This window comes from Puntigrus tetrazona, chromosome 5 (assembly GCF_018831695.1).
Source record: "Puntigrus tetrazona isolate hp1 chromosome 5, ASM1883169v1, whole genome shotgun sequence".
Taxonomy (NCBI): domain Eukaryota; kingdom Metazoa; phylum Chordata; class Actinopteri; order Cypriniformes; family Cyprinidae; genus Puntigrus; species Puntigrus tetrazona.
The window spans coordinates 4,082,055-4,100,966 of NC_056703.1; the positions used below are offsets into that span (position 1 = coordinate 4,082,055).

The 18,912-nt window shown below is 37.7% G+C and overlaps 2 pseudogenes; both read left to right on the top strand.

The window, feature by feature from the left end:
- LOC122346156 overlaps positions 1-14,585 on the top strand; it is a 78,029-nt pseudogene extending 63,444 nt beyond the window's left edge.
- A 2,831-nt stretch (positions 14,586-17,416) lies between these two features.
- Positions 17,417-18,912, top strand: part of LOC122346160 — a 31,740-nt pseudogene continuing 30,244 nt past the window's right edge.

Genomic DNA, 18,912 nt, shown 5'->3' on the forward strand with positions numbered 1-18,912 from the left:
AACGGCGCGCATGTCCCGCTCAGTCAGGACACACCGTCCATTCTCTCTGATCTTCTGCTTTGTTGCCGCAGAAGTGTTGCTGCTAAAAGTAAATTGATTTTAAAAAGCTGCCTGTCATCTACCTGTCCGAGCATGCAGCTTCCTGTTTCTTTCTCTCCTTTCTGTCTTTGATGCATCCTTCCTCTTTAACCTCTATTTCTCCAAGTGCCTTTTCTGCTCTTAAGAATTGAGATGTTTTGGGTGACGGCTTGCCAGCACAGGTTCATGGAAAAAATGTGCCTCTGCCTACATTTTGGTAAAACTTCCCAAGACCGTGCATTTAATCCACTGCGGTTAGCGGCTAAAATGAGCACTAGTGGCAATAAAACAGTAAATTATCGATCAATAGAGAACAGTACTATGCCATGATCTACCTGGTCTCGTGGCATAAAACGTACCTTGGTGCACATTTTAGCGAGAGACGAAATGCATACCAGCAAGTACATATCACTGCTTGAGTTTTGATTAATAAAGCATAATAACTGCACAACTACTTGAAGATTAGCATGTTATGATTTCAAAACAATATTAATACGTTGGGTTAGTTGCAAGCTGATGCAGATTCATAACTATATGTTTTCATAAACGGTAGGTTTGTTCGGTAGCTGAAGGAGCACAGAGATGGGAAACAAGGAGCTCTGGTTCGAATGTAACTACGTTCCACAAAACAGTTCAAACGATGGTGTTGCATAGAGGTGCATTTTTTTATGGAACCGGGTTGGCTCACGACAGTGGCATACTTTTACCATAAAGCGTGATTTGTAGACAAATGCATTGTGAGGTTTGCATGACAAGCTCCGTAATGGTCGCTCACTGATACAGAGCCCTCAAGTCTGAGAAACACGAATCATGCTAAAAGAGCACCGATTCGTAGAAACAAGCTCAAATGAAATGATTAATTCAGTAAGTGCATTTTAACACCGCTATCGGTGTAGCGTACGATTTTAAAAGTTATTTCTCAAACGCGTTAGAGAACACGGGATGTTTCATTTGCGAACAGGCATGTAATAAAATATTCACATTCATCAGTTTCGGGTTAAACAGAACGCACTTTTAGCTCCACTCATTGGACATTTCACTTTGAAGGTTTAGCAAGAAGTGTGCAAGAAGCAATGTAATGTAATTTTGCTGAAATGCCGCCACAGGCATGTTTTATTTTCTCTCTCTCTCTCAATAAACTTGTGCTGATAGAGCAGTGGATTCAGTGCATCCAAGAATATTAGCGCAGTGCCTCTAGAAATAATTGTACGCACAGCCGTCTACTTCTTCCATTTTAGAAACTTTCTGCCATTTTTATGGTTAGAAATCAATCAGCGTTTGATTAACTCAACTCTGACCTTTGCTTACAGTGAATGACTGGTCATTCGTCAAGTCCTTACTATTGAATAATTGTCTTTGCCTGACCTATAAAATGAAAATAACAAAAACAGATTCTGAAAAATGTGTTTCCTCTTGTGTTTGCTTTCCCAGCGTCTCTTTTGATGCTGATCTTTCCCCTCGGCCGGTGCCTAAAGCAAAGAAAAGAAGAAGAAGAAGTCACAGAGAAAGAGGAGGAGACACAGGTCAGCCAAACAACAGAGAAAGAAATCATTGACAACAGTAATGTTTTATATAAAGCGGTCGATAAAAACTGACAATATCATGCAGTTCAGACAGATAGAACTTCATGCCGTAATATTTTAATGAATTTTAAAAATGCAATTCATATTCCTCTGGTTGGCTAAGCTGAAATTTTGCCAGCCATTAGACCAGTCTTCCATACGATCCTACAGAAATGTTTCCATGTGGATTTGCTCATTAAATATTTTTTGAACAATGTTGAAAACAGTTGCGCTGCAAATATTTATATGTGAAAGTTGAGTAGATGTTTTATATTATGAAAATAATAAAATTAAAACAAAAGGAATTTAAAAAAATAAAATTTAATTAAATAAATAAATTTATATAAAATATAAATTTTACATTTTATAAAAAAAAAAAATATATATATATATATATATATATATATATATATATATATATATATATATATATATATAATTACAATTATTTGATTATATAAAAGCCTTTGAACACATTCTGAGATTTTCATGTACAGTAGGGCTAAATATTCCATTAAGCATTGCTATAAAAACAGAATGCTGTATGTGTTTCATTTATTCTGTTGCTACATGTGATCATGTTTGATCTTCCAGATCTCCCTCCTGCAGTCCATCACCTGTGAGGAAGAAGAAGAAAAAGAAGAGCTCAAAGAAAAGGAAGCGACATAGGTAGTGATTGATTTTCAAATCAGATCATGTTTAGAGGTTTGCTTTGAGCACACTTTACTGGTGTGTGTGTGTGTGTGTGTGTGTGTGTGTGTGTGTGTTTTTTTGTCACGACCGCCTTTAAAGTCAGCTCCTCTCTGCTTCCAGGTCTGCCTCAAGGAAGGGACGACACAGGTGAATTTTATATTTATTTGATGTTTGTTTTTAGTGCTCTTTCCTAGAATAAAGGGCACAGTGCTTTTCACAAAGTACAGATAATACCTGATGATTATTGTGGAGTGCACTTAAGTAGTTTATGGCTCCCCAGAGGATGATTTTTAGCGAGTTCCTCTTTCTAAGCTCAAGAGATTGAAGTTATATATCATTTAAGTATGCACTTTGTCTCAGATGGTTCTCCTAAAATTCTTTGAGATAAAAAAGGCACAATTAATGACACACTGTAAGAATATAGGAATCTGTACATGCAGAATCCATTTAAGCTTATTGTTTTCTAGCGGAAATAGTATCCGTTCGATTTCCTACCTGGTCTCGTGGCATAAATGTTTTTGGCAAGACACGAAATACGCACCAATAAATGCATATCACTGCAGTTTCCAAATGAAATGAACACTAGAGGCGATACAACTCTGTCACCTTTTATTCCTTTTCACACAAATTTACAGAGGTTCAATTAATAAAGTGTCATTTTCGCACAATTACTTGAAGAAAATCATGTTATGACTTTAAAACAATATCATTATCTTTGGGCATTTGAAAACTGATGCTTTTGAAACGTTAGCATCACACATATCCAGCTTCATATCCATGTGTTTTCATAGATCTATATGTTTGTTTGGTAGCTCAAGGTGTACAGAGCTGTACTTGAGAGACGAGGAGCTCCGGTTCGATCCCGAAAAACTACAATTTGACCAAACACTTCAAATCTGTGTAAAAGTTGACACGGCTGCGTCAACATTTTTTTGGTTTTTGTATCAGTTTGTCATTTGTTAGCACTATCAGGTAGGTTTAAGGTTGGTTTTAGTGTAGGGCAAATTTCCAATATTTCCAATTTCCATATGTATATCAACATCATAAAATGTGCCAGGGTTCACATATTGAACCGGTGTTTTATCTCCGCTCAGTGGACATTTCTCTTTGAAACTGTGGCCAAATGTGCAGTAAAGTACATAATAATGGTGTAAGGTTGTCATTTTCTTTACCGTAGGACCTTTAATTTAAACCTAATTAATAGTTTTCCTGCTATTTTTACAGCGACTCGAGTCCCAGACGTAAACGAAAGGAGGACAAAAAGCATAAAAAGAGGTTGGTGAATTTAAAAATGAATAATTCAAAGTCCATTAGCTCACACTTCAGTTGAAAGTATTCCAGCACTGACAGTTTATTGAGTTATATTCAAGTTCCTCTGCGGTTTATCATTTAGTGTCAAAAGCTTAATGCATTCCGCGAGTATAAGGCACCTGCATGACCTCTCATGCACGAGAGTCACATACTCTAGATTAGATTACGGTGTATTGACAGCTGCGCCGTAGTGCACCTCAGCTCCACTCAGAGAGTGTTGGCTGCTTTTGTCGTGTGGTCTCTCAAACTGAAGGAGGCCGGTGCGGTCTGAGAGCAGCTCCTCACCGAGGAGCAGGAAAGCAGCCAGAGAGACAGGAACATGAACCAATTTCACGGCGCTAGTCTGCTGCACACACAGCCAGAGAAGAAGTGCCTCGCTGGGCTTCTGATCCTCAAAATGTTCTGGTTTTGTGAGTGTGTTAAATCAGTGGATCTCAAGTGGTTTTGCTTCACGGCCCAGGACTCCGAATTCTTTGTCCTTTGTAACTGAATTGCACTTATACTGAAACTGTTTACATAGGCTTTAATTCATTTCGGTATTCCATTGATTTATTCGACATTTTATGGTATACTGACTTCGACTTTGGACGACTTAGTCAGGGCATGAGAATCTTTTCTGCACAATTGTATTTATTCCATCAAAAATGGTTATTTCTGAAGTGTAGAATGAAATGTATGAGAAACATTTACATTTTTAATATTCTTTGTCAAAAGAGATAATGGAACTACTCTCACTTTGGATGCATATAATGCATACTTGCAAAACATCTTTAGAAAAAATTACTGACCCTCAAACTTTGAATGAAATGAAGCCAGAAATGGATTTAATTAGGTAAGATGAAATAAATGCCATTTAAACTCTTCTGAAGACAGTTGGTTCTTCAGAGATACATTCATATAAAAACACCCCACTGCATTTTGACTTTTTAATCATTACATTAAGCTGTATATTTAAGGTTAGACGTTTATGGCTGCCTTAGATGTAATAAAGTTTAATGCTATTTAAGGACCTGTTGGAATCCTGTATTTAAGATATAGGGTGGTGATACTTTTTAGTAGCCCAGTTGGAAGTAACAATAGCCCTGGACATGTGGCTCATCGGATTTTGCGAGCCCTGGGTATATAGTTGTGACATTTTCAATTTGACTTTAACATAAAACAGAGATGGCAGAAAATTTGAAAACTGCATATTAAGTTCCTTATCGCTGTCCTCAAAACATAGAATTATTAATGGCATTATTTCATACCAGAACTCAAAAACAGCACCTGAATGCTTATCTCTTAATGGAATCTATTAGCTGTAAAAGCTGCTGTTTAATGTGTATTAATTTTACACCAGTCAATTATTCATAGTCTGCTCTTTCGTAACTTATAGTTTTTGTGAAGCTGAATTCAATTTTAAACTTTAATTGAAATCACTCAGCAATCTCATGTAATTCTGAACGTGTGACTAAACTGTCTCCATTTCAGACTCAATTAACACTGTTTTACATGTGCCACATTAAATTATAACACTTCAGAGACATTCACACAAAAAGCTCACTCGTGCTAGGGTGTTGTGTCGTGTTTTTTATTGTCTTATGGCATTGTAATTACTCTTTCACTCACTGCTTGCTCTCTCTTTTTCTCTGTATCTCTGCGTTGATAAGATAAGAGGTGTAATGGGAATGTAATGTAAATTTGAGTCTTGATGTTGCTGTCCCAGCACAAAATAGCAGAATATGCGGGTGAGATAGTTAATTCCCTGCATGCATGTCTCTGCTGGTTACCCTTCAGGACAAGGAGCCACTTTCATCGCAGACACCGGCACCGGAAAGCACAAATTAGGAGTTCTTCCTTCATGGAAAACAGGTACAGTGGTGACCTTTCAACTGAATAATTGGTAGGAGGCCAAATTTAATGAACCCCGTGGCTAAGTATAATACAGAAGGCAGCTGCTATGTCGTCCAGTCTTTTCAGTGGCATTATAAAACCACATTTAATGATCAAAAACAAATTCAAGTTAGAATAGAATAGAATAGAATAGAGAGTCTAAAACTGAAGACAGCTGCTATGTTGTCCAGTATCAGTGGCATTATAACATCACATTTAATGATCTAAAATAAATTCAAGTTAGAATAGAATAGAATAGAATAGAATAGAATAGAATAGAATCTGATGGCAGTTACTATGTTGTCCAGTATCAGTGGCATTATAATGTCACATTTAATGATTTAAAACAAATTCAAGTTAGAATAGAATAGAATAGAATAGAATTGAATCTGATGGCAGTTACTATGTTGTCCAGTATCAGTGGCATTATAATGTCACATTTAATGATTTAAAACAAATTCAAGTTAGAATAGAATAGAATAGAATAGAATAGAATAGAATAGAATAGAATAGAATCTGATGGCAGTTACTATGTTGTCCAGTATCAGTGGCATTATAATGTCACATTTAATGATTTAAAACAAATTCAAGTTAGAATAGAATAGAATAGAATAGAATAGAATAGAATGGACTTTAAAACTAATTTTTACTGTTATGTTGTCCAGTCTATCAGTGTCATTGCAGCATTATTTTATTTACTGATTCACAACATATTCAAAAACAAAATAGAATACAGTCTAAATCTGAAGAGAGTTGCTATGTTGTCTAGTCGATGTATAGTCTTTATAAAATCACATATAATGGTCGAAAACATATTTAATGAAGAATAGAATAGAATAGAATAGAATAGAATAGAATAGAGGCTCTAAAACGGAAGGCTGCTGTTTTGTTGTCCAGTGTATCAGTGGCATTGTGACATTGCATTTATTGATCCAAAACAAATTCAAACAAGAATAGAATAGAATAGAATAGAATAGAATAGAATAGAATAGAAAGTCTAAAACTGAAGGCTGCTGTTATGTTGTCCACTCTATCAGAAACACTGTAACATTACATTTATTGATCCAAAACAATTTCAAGTAAGAATAGAATAGAATAGAAGTTTATAAGCATACTCCTTCACCCACACATTTCCACATCCATATGGATTAGAATGTTCGTATTAAGAATGCTGTGAATGAACGTTCCAAAAATTGTAAAAAAAAAAAAAAAAAAATGAAATTGTGTTTTTGGGAGAATGTTAAGGGTCCAGAGATATTTATGGCTTCATGCTGGCCAGTCGGGTTTTTATCTTATCAGTGAGCATCCGGTGGCACTGTGGCGATGACTGATAAAGCTAGAGGTGACACAGAGGAAACTCTTTTATCTGCCCCTCACAGCTGATGTCCAACATTTGGCGTGTAGATCAATGGAAACGGGAAAGGGAATGAAATTTGAGATCTCGCCCCCGTGGACAGTGGCATCTCTTTGGAGTGGGTTGTGGGGTGATGGGGTTGAGGTACTCTGGAGACGGAGCACCGTAGGGAAGAGTGTTGAAATAAAGTTTCAGGTTTAAATCTGTTTTCTTTGATAGTAGGTGTCAGTGAGGATTGCCTGTAAAGCATATAAATGTCATCCCTTCTGATTTTCCGGCATTACGGCAAATGCTCAAACAAGTGGGACTACACACTTCCTTACTGCACAAATGAGCGTAGTTTATGAGATGTAAAATAAGACCATTTTGTACTGGGTCAAAGGCGCATTTTTTAAAGATACATTTTGAACGCATCAGAGTAATCACAGACACAGTTTTTCATGCATTAAATTGGCCTCAAGCGCTCTCCCAGGTGTCACCGCTCTGATTACTTCATCAGTCCTTCATACAAAAGCAGCTCTCATTCATTCATCACAGAATTTCTGCCATTTTCAAGACCGGGGGAAAACGCGCTCAAGGTTTCAAATTGAAATAATCTTAAGCTGGAGATGATTGCTTTTAAATCCCTAACTGATCTCTCCATTATTTGGAATTTCTTAGGGATATTCAAAGGACGAAATCATTATAGAAAGTGAGCACAGTGAAGCTTTACATGGTTTCAGGAGTTGAAAAGGCGCAGAGAGCCCACTCACGCCACACAACAGGAACAATGGCCGTCAGTTCCCATTCTGGTGAATCCTCATTCACTTCACAAAGACCTATTACAGATAATCTATGTCCTGAGCTGGTATAATTGGCATGTCCTTTCATAGGAAACCATTTTATTCCACCTTAAGCCTGTGCAGATCAAAGGAACTAGCCGATCATGGAAGACAATGAAATAGAAGTCGCCAATTGTTTAAGTAAATGGACATTAGCTGGATCTCTCTTCACTTGCTATTTCAGCAGAAATATAATATAGGTATATTCAAAAGCTTTATTCCTTCGTTTTTTACACTTTTTGCCACTTGTTAACCTGTGAAGGATTCACCTTTCCACCTCACTGCCCAGATACTGTAGAAAGGGACGACTGTTATACCTTGGCCGTCTCACATTATGATTTTATTGTTACCGTTGTAGAGGTGCTGTGGAGCGTTATCTTGATCAGCTGAAAAGAATCGTGTATATTTAATGTGAATGTGAGGTGAAGGGACCATTAACAGTGATTTCAATTGCTTTGTGTATGTAGATACGAAGACTGTGAGAAACCTGGTTTTCAAGACGGTGGCCATTCATCGGCTGTCCACGGAGGCAACGCATGCAGGTCGGCAATCAAGCTGACCAGTAAAATCTCCTCTAAGTGCTGCTGCCACTTTTCTGAAAGCACCGTAAGTGTTTTTGATGGCTACCTGATGCGCTTAAAAGCGCCAAACTCTTGCTCAGTTAAAGGCCCTTGTGAAGGTCTTTTGCTTAATAGGTGTCAAGGTGACAAAGCTATGCCATTTTACACGTATCTGTTAAACAAATGGATTTTAAAGTCAGCAAGTGCACATTTCTTCCCCGCTGAAAAATATTTATTGTGATTTATGTGACCTTTTGCATGCTTTTTTAGTTCTTTTACAATAACTGTGGCTCTCAATGTAGTTAAGCATAAAGGCATAGCATTTTTAATTCTCACTGATGAAGTTTTTCTACAGTCCTTTTACTTTTGAAAATGGGTTAATATTGCATTGCCGTTTCCTTTTTAATGGGAACAATAATCACCACTGTAGCACTGCCTTTGAGTGAGGTTATTTTTGTGGTTGGAAATTTTAACCAACACGAGATTTTCATACTTGACACACAATTTAAACTTAAGTTGATTAACTTTTTAATGAGAGTGCTTTTCGAGTGTTTTCCGCTCTCTGTAATTACACTTGTTAAAAGCGACACGCAACCCACCGCCACGCTCTAACTGCATCCACTTCAAGCAGAAATATCAAACATCATTCAATCAATAAAAGTTCACCATCACTAAAGAACATGGCCCAGGAGTTGTCATACAATGTCCTAATTTAATGTTAATAATTAGCATAAACCTAAATACTGCATCACGGGTTACTTTCAGCAAGCTTTTATATAAATTCAGTGTCATACCTTTGAAGCCTTTGGTGCACGCACAGAAGATAAATAACCTTTGCTAATCACTACAGTTATGCTAATTATGCTTCTCTGATCTTTTCATCACTTTTCATATTTAAAGATTGTCCGAAAATATCTCTTCCGTCGTTTTTTTGAAAATGCTTAAACCGCAGTAATGCCTTTAAAAAGAAAAACGAGTAAATGCAGCTTTTAGATCGCTTTTATTGCATGCTTGGTTAGCAGTGGCCTTTTTCTGTTTAAGTAAAGCATGCTTTGCTCTGGCGCAGTTGGTTTCGTATCCCGAAGCTCGCAAAAAGCCGATGATCTACACATAACCTGTTTCAGTCTCACTTCACAGCTAGATCATTGCAAATAACCACCGGGCTTAGAGAGTTGTGCAAATTCCACCCCAAACCAGAGTTTGATTGCTTTTTTTGTGCCACTGCAGCAAACTAGAACTTTATTGAAGTTTAGCAGCTTCTCTCCATTTGACACGAAGGATGCAGAGTCTGTTTGAATCTGTTCCCATCAGTCCCACGACAGAAAACGAGAACTCCTTTAAGTCCTACAGGTGCACAACAAAGGTAAAGAAAAAGGCTCGTGCCCGTATGTGGCAGAGCGGAGTTGGATTTAAAGAAGAGAGGGTTATTGTCTTTTTCTTGCACTTTACCACTCTAATGATGCACTTATGTCACCCGCTCTTCCCTTTTTCTTACACCTTACCTACTTAAGGAGGAAGTCTTGATTGGTAAGTCGATGCTATCCGCAGATTTAGGACTTACTGTAGGCCGCTGGTGGACTGTAAAATCTCTTCCGACAGGGGACTAAAGCAGAAACATGTTCTTTTTGTTTTTCTCAAGGATTTTACCTAGTTAGAGTGATGGAGATATTTCTTTTGTCTGCAACCCTTTCATATAATTATATTATTATTATTATTATTATTTTACTTAAGCCCATTCTGTGATGTCTGTTCAATGTTCTTTAAAGGAAAAGTACTTTCAAATTGGGGATTTCTTTTTTCCTTTTACTCTCTTTTCTTCTGACATAAAAGTAGCTGGAAGTTTATTCATGTAGGTTCTCTTTTCTCTCTTTTCTTTTTTGATCTGTCTCTTTCATTAGCATCGGTTCATTGTTTATTTCCTCTCTTCAGTCTCTATTTCATTAGTTTCTTTTGTAAGAGTTCTTGCTTTGTTCTTCTCCTTTCTTTTCGAATTTCTCGCATGTGACAGATCTGCATGGCGTTTTTTAATCTTTTAGTTTCTGTCCCAAAAAAACTTAATTCATTTCCTCTCTGCGCTCTGTAGGGACGTATGTGCCTTTTAAAGAGTACTCAAACTGCATCATGCAGGTAGCAGATTATTGATGCGGCCTTGATTTTCTTTAGAAAAACAACAACTTTGCTTTGTCTGCTCGCAGGTCTCTCCGTCACGTCCTGGGGTTGAGGGTTTAAACAAAATGGTGATCGTCCAGGACTCGATGTCCCATAAGGGCAAAGGACATGCCGATTACGATTCAGGAAATGACACGTCCTCTCCACTGTCAAGTAAAACGGGCATCACAAAGTCAAAGGTGTCCGGAAACAGAAAGTTCTCATGTCAGGATCTGACGTCTCCTGAGAAGCTCAGGCTGGCCGACGGAGACAATGCCTCAGATTCAGGCAACTCTCTGACCAGCTATGACTCTCTGGGTAAACCAGTGCTCAAAGAAAACACCCTTCACAGCTCTGTCTTCAGCAAGCTCAAAGGGTGAGGCTGTTTTGAATGCGTTTTACATCAACTTTGAAGCTGTCTGAATTCTTTCTATGACATTTACCGTAATAGTGAGTGAACCGAATACATGCTATAGATCAGGGCCTGTATTCACAAAACCATCTTAAAGCCAAAAGTAGCTTGATTTCAGTTCGGCTTCGCTTTTTACATATAACCACGGATGAGTGACTTTAAAAAGTGTGTGTGTGTATATGCGTGTGTGTATAAATATAAGCAATTGAAACACATAAAAATTCAATTTCAGACCAAATTTATTGCTAAATATGGAAAGTATAATGCTTAAAAGGGAAGAAAAAATAAATAAATAAATAAATAAAAAAAAAATATATATATATATATATATATATATATATATATATATATATATATATATATATATATATTTTTTTTTAAATCTATTTTTAATTAATTAAAAAAATTATATAATAATATAGAAATATATATATATATATATATATATATATATAGAGAGAGAGAGAGAGAGAGAGAGAGAGAGAGAGTACAGTCTCTTTTTGAAACTATGCAGATCTCCTATTATTTAGTAAAGTAATAAAATACAAAAAAATTATGATTAACTATAATAATCAAACAATTTCTGATACAATCATAACATTTTATTGAAAAAATTATTTCCTTCTTACATTTTCAGCGAAGAAGCGGCAGGTGCTCTGATTTGGAGAAGACGCAGGCCCTGGGTGTCGTGGACTGATAGAAATCGTAGTCCGTCTCTCTCATGATAGATATCAGGATCGAGCGAGATCCCGCAGCAGAAGTATATCATCCCAAAGCAGATACTCAGGCCGCTATTCCAGAAGCAGATCCCTGTCCTCGGGGAGGAGGTGGGTCATTCATTAGAGAAAACACAGCACAAGCTTTCAATTTAGTTGCAAACGGGTATGTTTGTATCTGACAATATCATCTCCCTCGGCTCATTTGCAGATCATATTCCCGTTCATCCAGTTACTCGCTGGATTCTCGGAGAGACAGCCTGTCTAGTGCCAGCAGTCACTCGCGGTGCACGCTAGACAGGTGAATTTCAGCTAAAAGAAGTAGTGTTTTATCTAAAATAATTGTTTGCCGATGACTGCTGCATTAACACACACGCGCTCGCGTCTCTTTCGTGTGTGGATGAAAAGGTTTCGAGAGCGGAAAAGACACTGCAGTTCCTGCAAGAGCAGAAAGCACAGCAGGAGAAGACCTTGTTCTCCGATGAGGAAGAGAAGAAGAGACTCCCCCAGTCACCTGGAAGCCCGCAGAATTACAAGGTCTGTTCTCGCAGAACTACTACTGTTACCATACAAGCTAACAACTTACAAAAGTGCTCCGCTGATCTTTCTTTGGAGATCTGGGTTTACTCATTTTGCAGGAAAATCTTTGGAAAACGGCACAATGGATTTAAACACTGCAAAATGTTTAAATTGAGCTAAGAATATATTAGTAGAATTCAAACTGGTAGCTGAAGGCATTATCAAATCGGCCAAAATGCCAAAAGAATATTTTAATTAAAGTGCAAGTGGCGGGAATGTGAGCGTTTCTCTTCTTTCTGCTTGCATCCTCAAGAGAAGCAAATTAATTCTTCATTAATTCTGTGCGTGTGGAGTGTTTTGGTTTTAATTTATTCCTGTGATGCAAAGCTACATTTCATGAGCTATTACTTTAATGTCACATGATTCTTCAGAAATCATTCTGAAGTGCTGATTTGGTGAAAAGAAATATACTATATATATATATATATATATATATATATATATATATATATATATATATATATATATATATATATATATAAAACACTAACATGCATGAGTAAGGAATAAAAAAAAACATGACAATGTGTAAAGATATACAACTATATACAACAAATGTCATGAAAAAAGAGCAACATTTAATTAAGTAAAAAAATTTAACATTATTAAAACAGTCATGCTGTTTAATATTTTGAGACCTTGATTGTTTTTTTTTTGATTTAGGGCATCATTTATTTGAAATAGAAATCTTTTGTATATTTTATAAAATTGTTATTGCTGTGACTTTTGATCAGTCGAATGCATCTTTGCTGATTATGTGTATTAATGTCTCAGAATCATGTGACACCAAAGAAAGTGAAAAAGTGACAAAGGTGCAAAGTGTCTTAAACAAAAGTAAAATGCTACTTTCATGAGCAATGAAGAAAGCATGGGCTGAAACGTCTGCTGTTTGGATGGTTTTTAAGACAGTTCGCACTTTTGTCACTTTTTCGCTTTATGTACAGCAAATAAAAGATGCTTTAGATAGACCTTTTAAGTCTGATTATATTTACAGCTACATTTCCATGTTCAAAATTATGTATTAAAGGGGTCATATGATTCTCCTAAAAATAACATTATTTTGTGCATTTGGTGTAATACAATGTGTTTATGCGGAAAACACTGTACATTGTTGTTTCTTCTCTGAGTCCTGCCTTCCTGAAATGGGTCGAAAAAGAGTTCTAAAAAAGAGAAGTGTGCATTGGTTAGTCAACTATCCAGTGCGTTGTGATTGGTCGAATACCGTAAGCGCCTAACTGAAATGTTACGGCTCTTACTATAACATGATGCCGTGTCCCGGCGCTGTGACAGGAAAACAATAAAAACACATTACAAATGATTACAAATGAGGCATTTGTTGCATCCATAATTACTAAATCTCATAACTTAGTACTTTTTTTATGCATCACATTGCATCGCTCTGCATAAACAACACCATGTCTGCATTTGTGATCAGAGAACTGACAAACAGCTAGCACTAATTCTTCACTGCTTAAAGTTTAAATAGTAAATAGCAGGTTCTTTTAATAAGAAAACGTGACTTACTTAAAGGTTGCGAGTCAGAAGCACCAGACTGTCCTTGCAGAGCTAGAACTGCCTCTCTTTACAGTCTCTGTGCACGGCCAACATAGGCTGCTCTGTCAGGTTCAAGAATCAGTTCTCCGTAAATATGCCGAACACGCTTCAATATTTGTGTTTAACTGTTCTGGGACAGCCTTTCAAAAGCAACTTAACACTGATTTCTAGTCGTGTTCTCTTTTGGAAGCACAAAGTAGTTTCACTTTCACAGAGAAACACTGCGTCTCCAGAACATGGCGCCCTCAGCAACGCTACCGCCCGAATAATAGCTCCGCTTTCTGTCTTTGCGTAAATGTTAGGATGGTGTTGTGAAAATAAACCCACTCTGTGACTTAGAGAATGGTGACGTGCTTAAACGACCTCTTTTAGGGGGGTGTGGACAAGTGCTAACTTTTATAAAGGTTTTGAGACTCTCCAAAGTGAAAGGAAATCTAACACACGATTGTTTGTGTTCTCGTTCCTGCACAGTGCCAGAAAGAGGCCGATCCCATACTACCGCCCCAGTCCCTCGGTCAGCAGCCGGTCCTCCAGCCTCCTGACCTGGCGTCTGTTTTCTCTCAGTCGCAGCCGCTCACGCAGCCGCAGCCGCAGCCGCTCTTATTCGTCATATAGGAGCTACAGTCGCAGCTCGTCGTGGAACTCTGTGTACAGCAGACGCAGTCGCAGTCGGAGCAGAAGCTACGACTCGGCGGCGAGCTACAGCCGAGCCCGCCGCTAATTTCCAGAAGAACCGGACGCCAGAAAGCTGAGCCGCGGCGCAATCCCAGGACCACATCTCACTGTAACCGGAAGTGAAATGGAGCGGCGCTGAGAACATGCTGTGCTTAGACTCGGAACACCAGGCAACGACAGGATCATCTGTTCAGTGTCAGATAAGACTGAAGCTTTCCATATTGTTGTGTACTAAACTGTGTGCTTTCATCCATCCTCCAAGGAAGGAAAACTTGTCTATCAATCACAAAGCCTGCTGTTGTAGGAAAGACCGGACCGGGAGATTCAATTTGTGAGTTCTGCTATACCTTGTTGAGGATATTGTTAGTCGTTTATCAAAACACACGTAGTAGATAAAAAGGAAGCGCAGGGTGCCGTAGACTTGCCCACGTATGGATCTATTGTATTTTTCTAGTGTGTTCTTTTTTTAAGGGAGATGTCAAAATCACTTGAGGGGAAAGATTTATTGCTTCTGTGTTTGCCGCACCTCTGCTTTGAAAAAAATGCCATCCGAATCAGCCCGCTGGTGAAAAAAGCACACCCCATCAGCCCAAATGCCAGCTTTATTTATCTTCTGTTGAACTGGAAAACAATTCAAATGCCATTGGCTGTGATGGAGATGATGGTGGACAATCAAAATGCAGCGGATGTGCTCCACTTGTGGGAACTGTACCAAATACTGAACAAAGAAAAGGTCCTGTTCTTTCTCAGATTCAAAGCACTGCTATAACGAATTATTACGATGACACTTATGTACTTTTTTCGAAATGCACAAACGTTGAGCCGTGTTAAATTATATATTATTTTTTAATTATTTATTCTTTTATTGCTTGCTTGTTTTTTTAAATCTGTGATCATTTCTGCGGTTCGACTATTTATTATTTAGATCTCTTGGATTATTTATAAGGTAAGACCTTTGATATTCGCAAGAGGAAAAACTTTTTGCTTGTGTCATTTACTTCTGACCGGTTTCTGTTTGTTTTCCTCGAAACCCAACAGTTTAAACGTCCTAATTAAATAGCACACGATTATGTTTATGGATATGAATGTTTTATAAAGCATATTTATTGATCGCACGTAAAGCGGAAACTATTAAAGACCAGAAGAAATTAAGAGAAATCAGTCAGAGCGACTAGACCATTTTTTTCCCTTCAAAGCATCAAAGAAATATATTTGGTGCGCCGTGCCGCTTGATGAAACGGCGTGTAAAAATCATCACCTTCATCATGACAGATGACGGCAGCTTCTTTGTTTCTGTGTCATGAAGTCTATTGGAGTGCTTGTTAAATGAAGGCATGGTGATCTCTATGCACTGTACATTATTAGCTGTCTGACTGTTGTGTATCCTGACACTTGTACAGATAATAAGTTGTAGACGAAAGATGAAAAACTTGAAGTGTATCACAAATGTTTTATCTTGCTGAATTCATCTTGTTCTCTCGTCTCAAACCGTAAATGGCTTTAGTAAACGATTACGTAAATCCATTGTGTAAATATGCCAACGCTTAGCGTGGCGATATTAGGCATGGGCTTTATTTATTGAGATGGAGTCGTGGTGCTGATTGTTTACAAGGCTGGATTTCTAATTTGCATAATTTGCATTCCTCTAAAAACTAAACACGCTGTAATGTTGCCGTGAATCCAGACTATTTCGCCAAATCTGGCTTCTGTGATTGCAAAAATTACCTGTAGTATGAGTCATTTTTTGGAAGCGCGCAAGTTCGTGTTTTAGCGCAGTGTTAAAGTTCTCAATGCAGGAGGTCAGTCTGGAAGATTACGTCAAGAAGTTCCCTGTTGTACAATGTATATACACTGTTGTCTATGTGCACAAGAATATCAATGTCTCCTCGCTGAAGTAAATTAATGACTAGCTCTCTGTGGTCTGAATATGTAATGATATTCGAAGAGTTCTGAAATAAATTATTCATCTAATTAACTCACCCTGTATTTTGCTTCCTCAGAATTGCGCGCTTGAATTTTTTTCTTTGTGCTCATGATTTGTTTAGTGAAAAGTCGGAGCGTGGTAAGATGAGGCGCCAAAGCGGATGAAATAATTGTGATGTTTAAAGGTCGCCTGTGCTGTGAAGTTCTTTGTGCAAACTATAAAAAACTATAAACATACAATACAAAGATAATAAAAGTACTGTAGCAGAAGTAGAACTATAGTCATGTAAATATTGAAACAGACTATACATATATATATATATATATATATATATATATATATATATATATATATTATATATATATATGTGTGTATATATATATATGTATATATATATATATATATATATATATATATATATATATATATATGTATATATATATATATATATATATATATATATATATATATATATATATATATATATATATATATGTATATATATGTATATATATATATATGTATGTGTGTGTGTGTGTGTGTGTGTGTGTGTGTGTGTGTGTGTGTGTGTTTGTATGTATATTTTTTTTCTGTCCGAAAAGCACCATATTTCTAGGCAATAATTATCAGGTTTGATATGTTGGTGTCCCATTTAAAGTGAGACTTTGGGGCCACCGCATGCTTCCCAATAGGCATTAGACACCCTGAAATAAAACTCGGTGCCTGTTTTCTTGCTCATCTTTCAACTTCTCTCTCCGTGACGAATGACTCTGAAGAAGGAGAAGCAGATACCGCATGCCTCCGTCGCGTTTCGTCACATTTCGCGTTTAGAACATTATTAGTGTTCTTCGCGTGCGCGTGTGACTCCTCTCCGGCCTTGAGGAGGAGCAGCTTTCTATTATGAAGCGAATGAGTCATCTGGGGAGGGGTGAGGTTGACCAGTCCCTGTCCGGTGGAGCCAGTCACAGCCCGGGGTCTAAACTTGGACGGGGAGGGTCCTCGGTCAGCTGTCGTGAGCCTCCGAGCACTTTCTGGACTTTGTAGACCGGTAAATCACATATAAACCAGTGGAACGAGTTTACATCGTCAGTAAACTTCTAGGAGCCTTACGTGCGCGCGGTATTACGCGTAAACTTGGGTGCGTAATTGCTGACTTTTTCAAACTGCGTTCTTTTTCATTCGTTTTGAACGAAAAAGTCACTTTTTTCCCAGTTTCACGATGGCAGAGGGGGATTACTACACTATGGGCAACCGGCAGAGGATTCCGAGGGATCCGTTTCGCGAACAGTCGCTCTCATCTCGATTCATGGACGATGACTTTGGACTGCCGCCTTTTCACGACGAGTTATCTATGGACTGGCCCGGCTGGGCGCGACCTCGACTGAGCGCCCGCCTTGACGCGCCGTGGACGGGCCCCTTGCGCTCGGGCTTCCCGCGGGGCTTCAGCGCCAGATACGGCGAGGGTCCGCGCAGAGCCAGCGCTCCTCCGTGCAACCCGGACGAGCCGTGGAAAGTGTGCGTGAACGTGCACAGCTTCAGACCCGACGAGCTTAATGTCAAAACTAAAGACGGTTTTGTAGAGGTGTCAGGTGAGAAAACACATCTGAACTTTGAGAAAGACGGGGGATTCATGGTTTATGTGACCCTGGAGCGCAAATAGCACGGGTATATTAATAGCTAATAATACATTATACAGGTCAAAGTCATTGATTTTTCTTTTATGCCAAAAAACATTCAGTTATAATTAACGATCACGTTCCATAAAGATATATCGTGTCAAAAGTAAATTTTTAATTGGTAGCATGCATGACTAAGAACTTCATTTGGACAACTTTATTTTTCTTCTCAGTGTTTTTATTTATTTATTTTCTCATCTTCATTTCTCAGCCAAATATGATCGATGGATGTACATGTATAAATCCTTCAGATCACAAAAAGTTTACCCTTACGCCTGGTTTTGGGGTCAAGGGTCACCACAAAATAATAAACAGCCTAAAATAATAAATCATGGCATGTTGTATACAATACAACCAAAAAAATCGATAATGTTGTGCGCCATTTAAATGATAATTTGCACTGCAGTTGGTAATTGTATGAAATTTGCGCTTAGCAAATAAATAAGTAAATGAACGACAACAAAAAAGATGCTAAAGTTAGATTATGCTTCATGCAAAAAAATAAAAAAATACTTGAAGATTATTAAATACCAAATAACCACCTCTTTTCACAAAAAACAATGAATAATCTTGCCTCAAGTATTTATTTATTTATTTGTATTTATTTATTTTATTAGTATGAGTTGCTATGATTTGTTTTTCTAATTTAACACAGCTCTTCATTTTGACGACACGAAACGTAATTTAAAAAAAAAAAATTTTTATATATGCAACTTTTATTCTGCCTCCTCAACCGTTATTTAACAGATCGATTAAATATAAAAATAAAATCCCACCATTTATTTTTTTAATAATGCCCTTTCCGGCTCCATATGCTTCTTCCATACCTCCCTGCTGCCGTCTCTCGACCGTGGTTTGAGAAAGGAAGGCCTTTGGCATGACTTGCACATTACCAGCAAATCTCTTGTAATCAGCCACCTGCTGAGATCCCTTGAGGATCGCTCACATAAACACACTGAATTAGACCTCAAACAGAG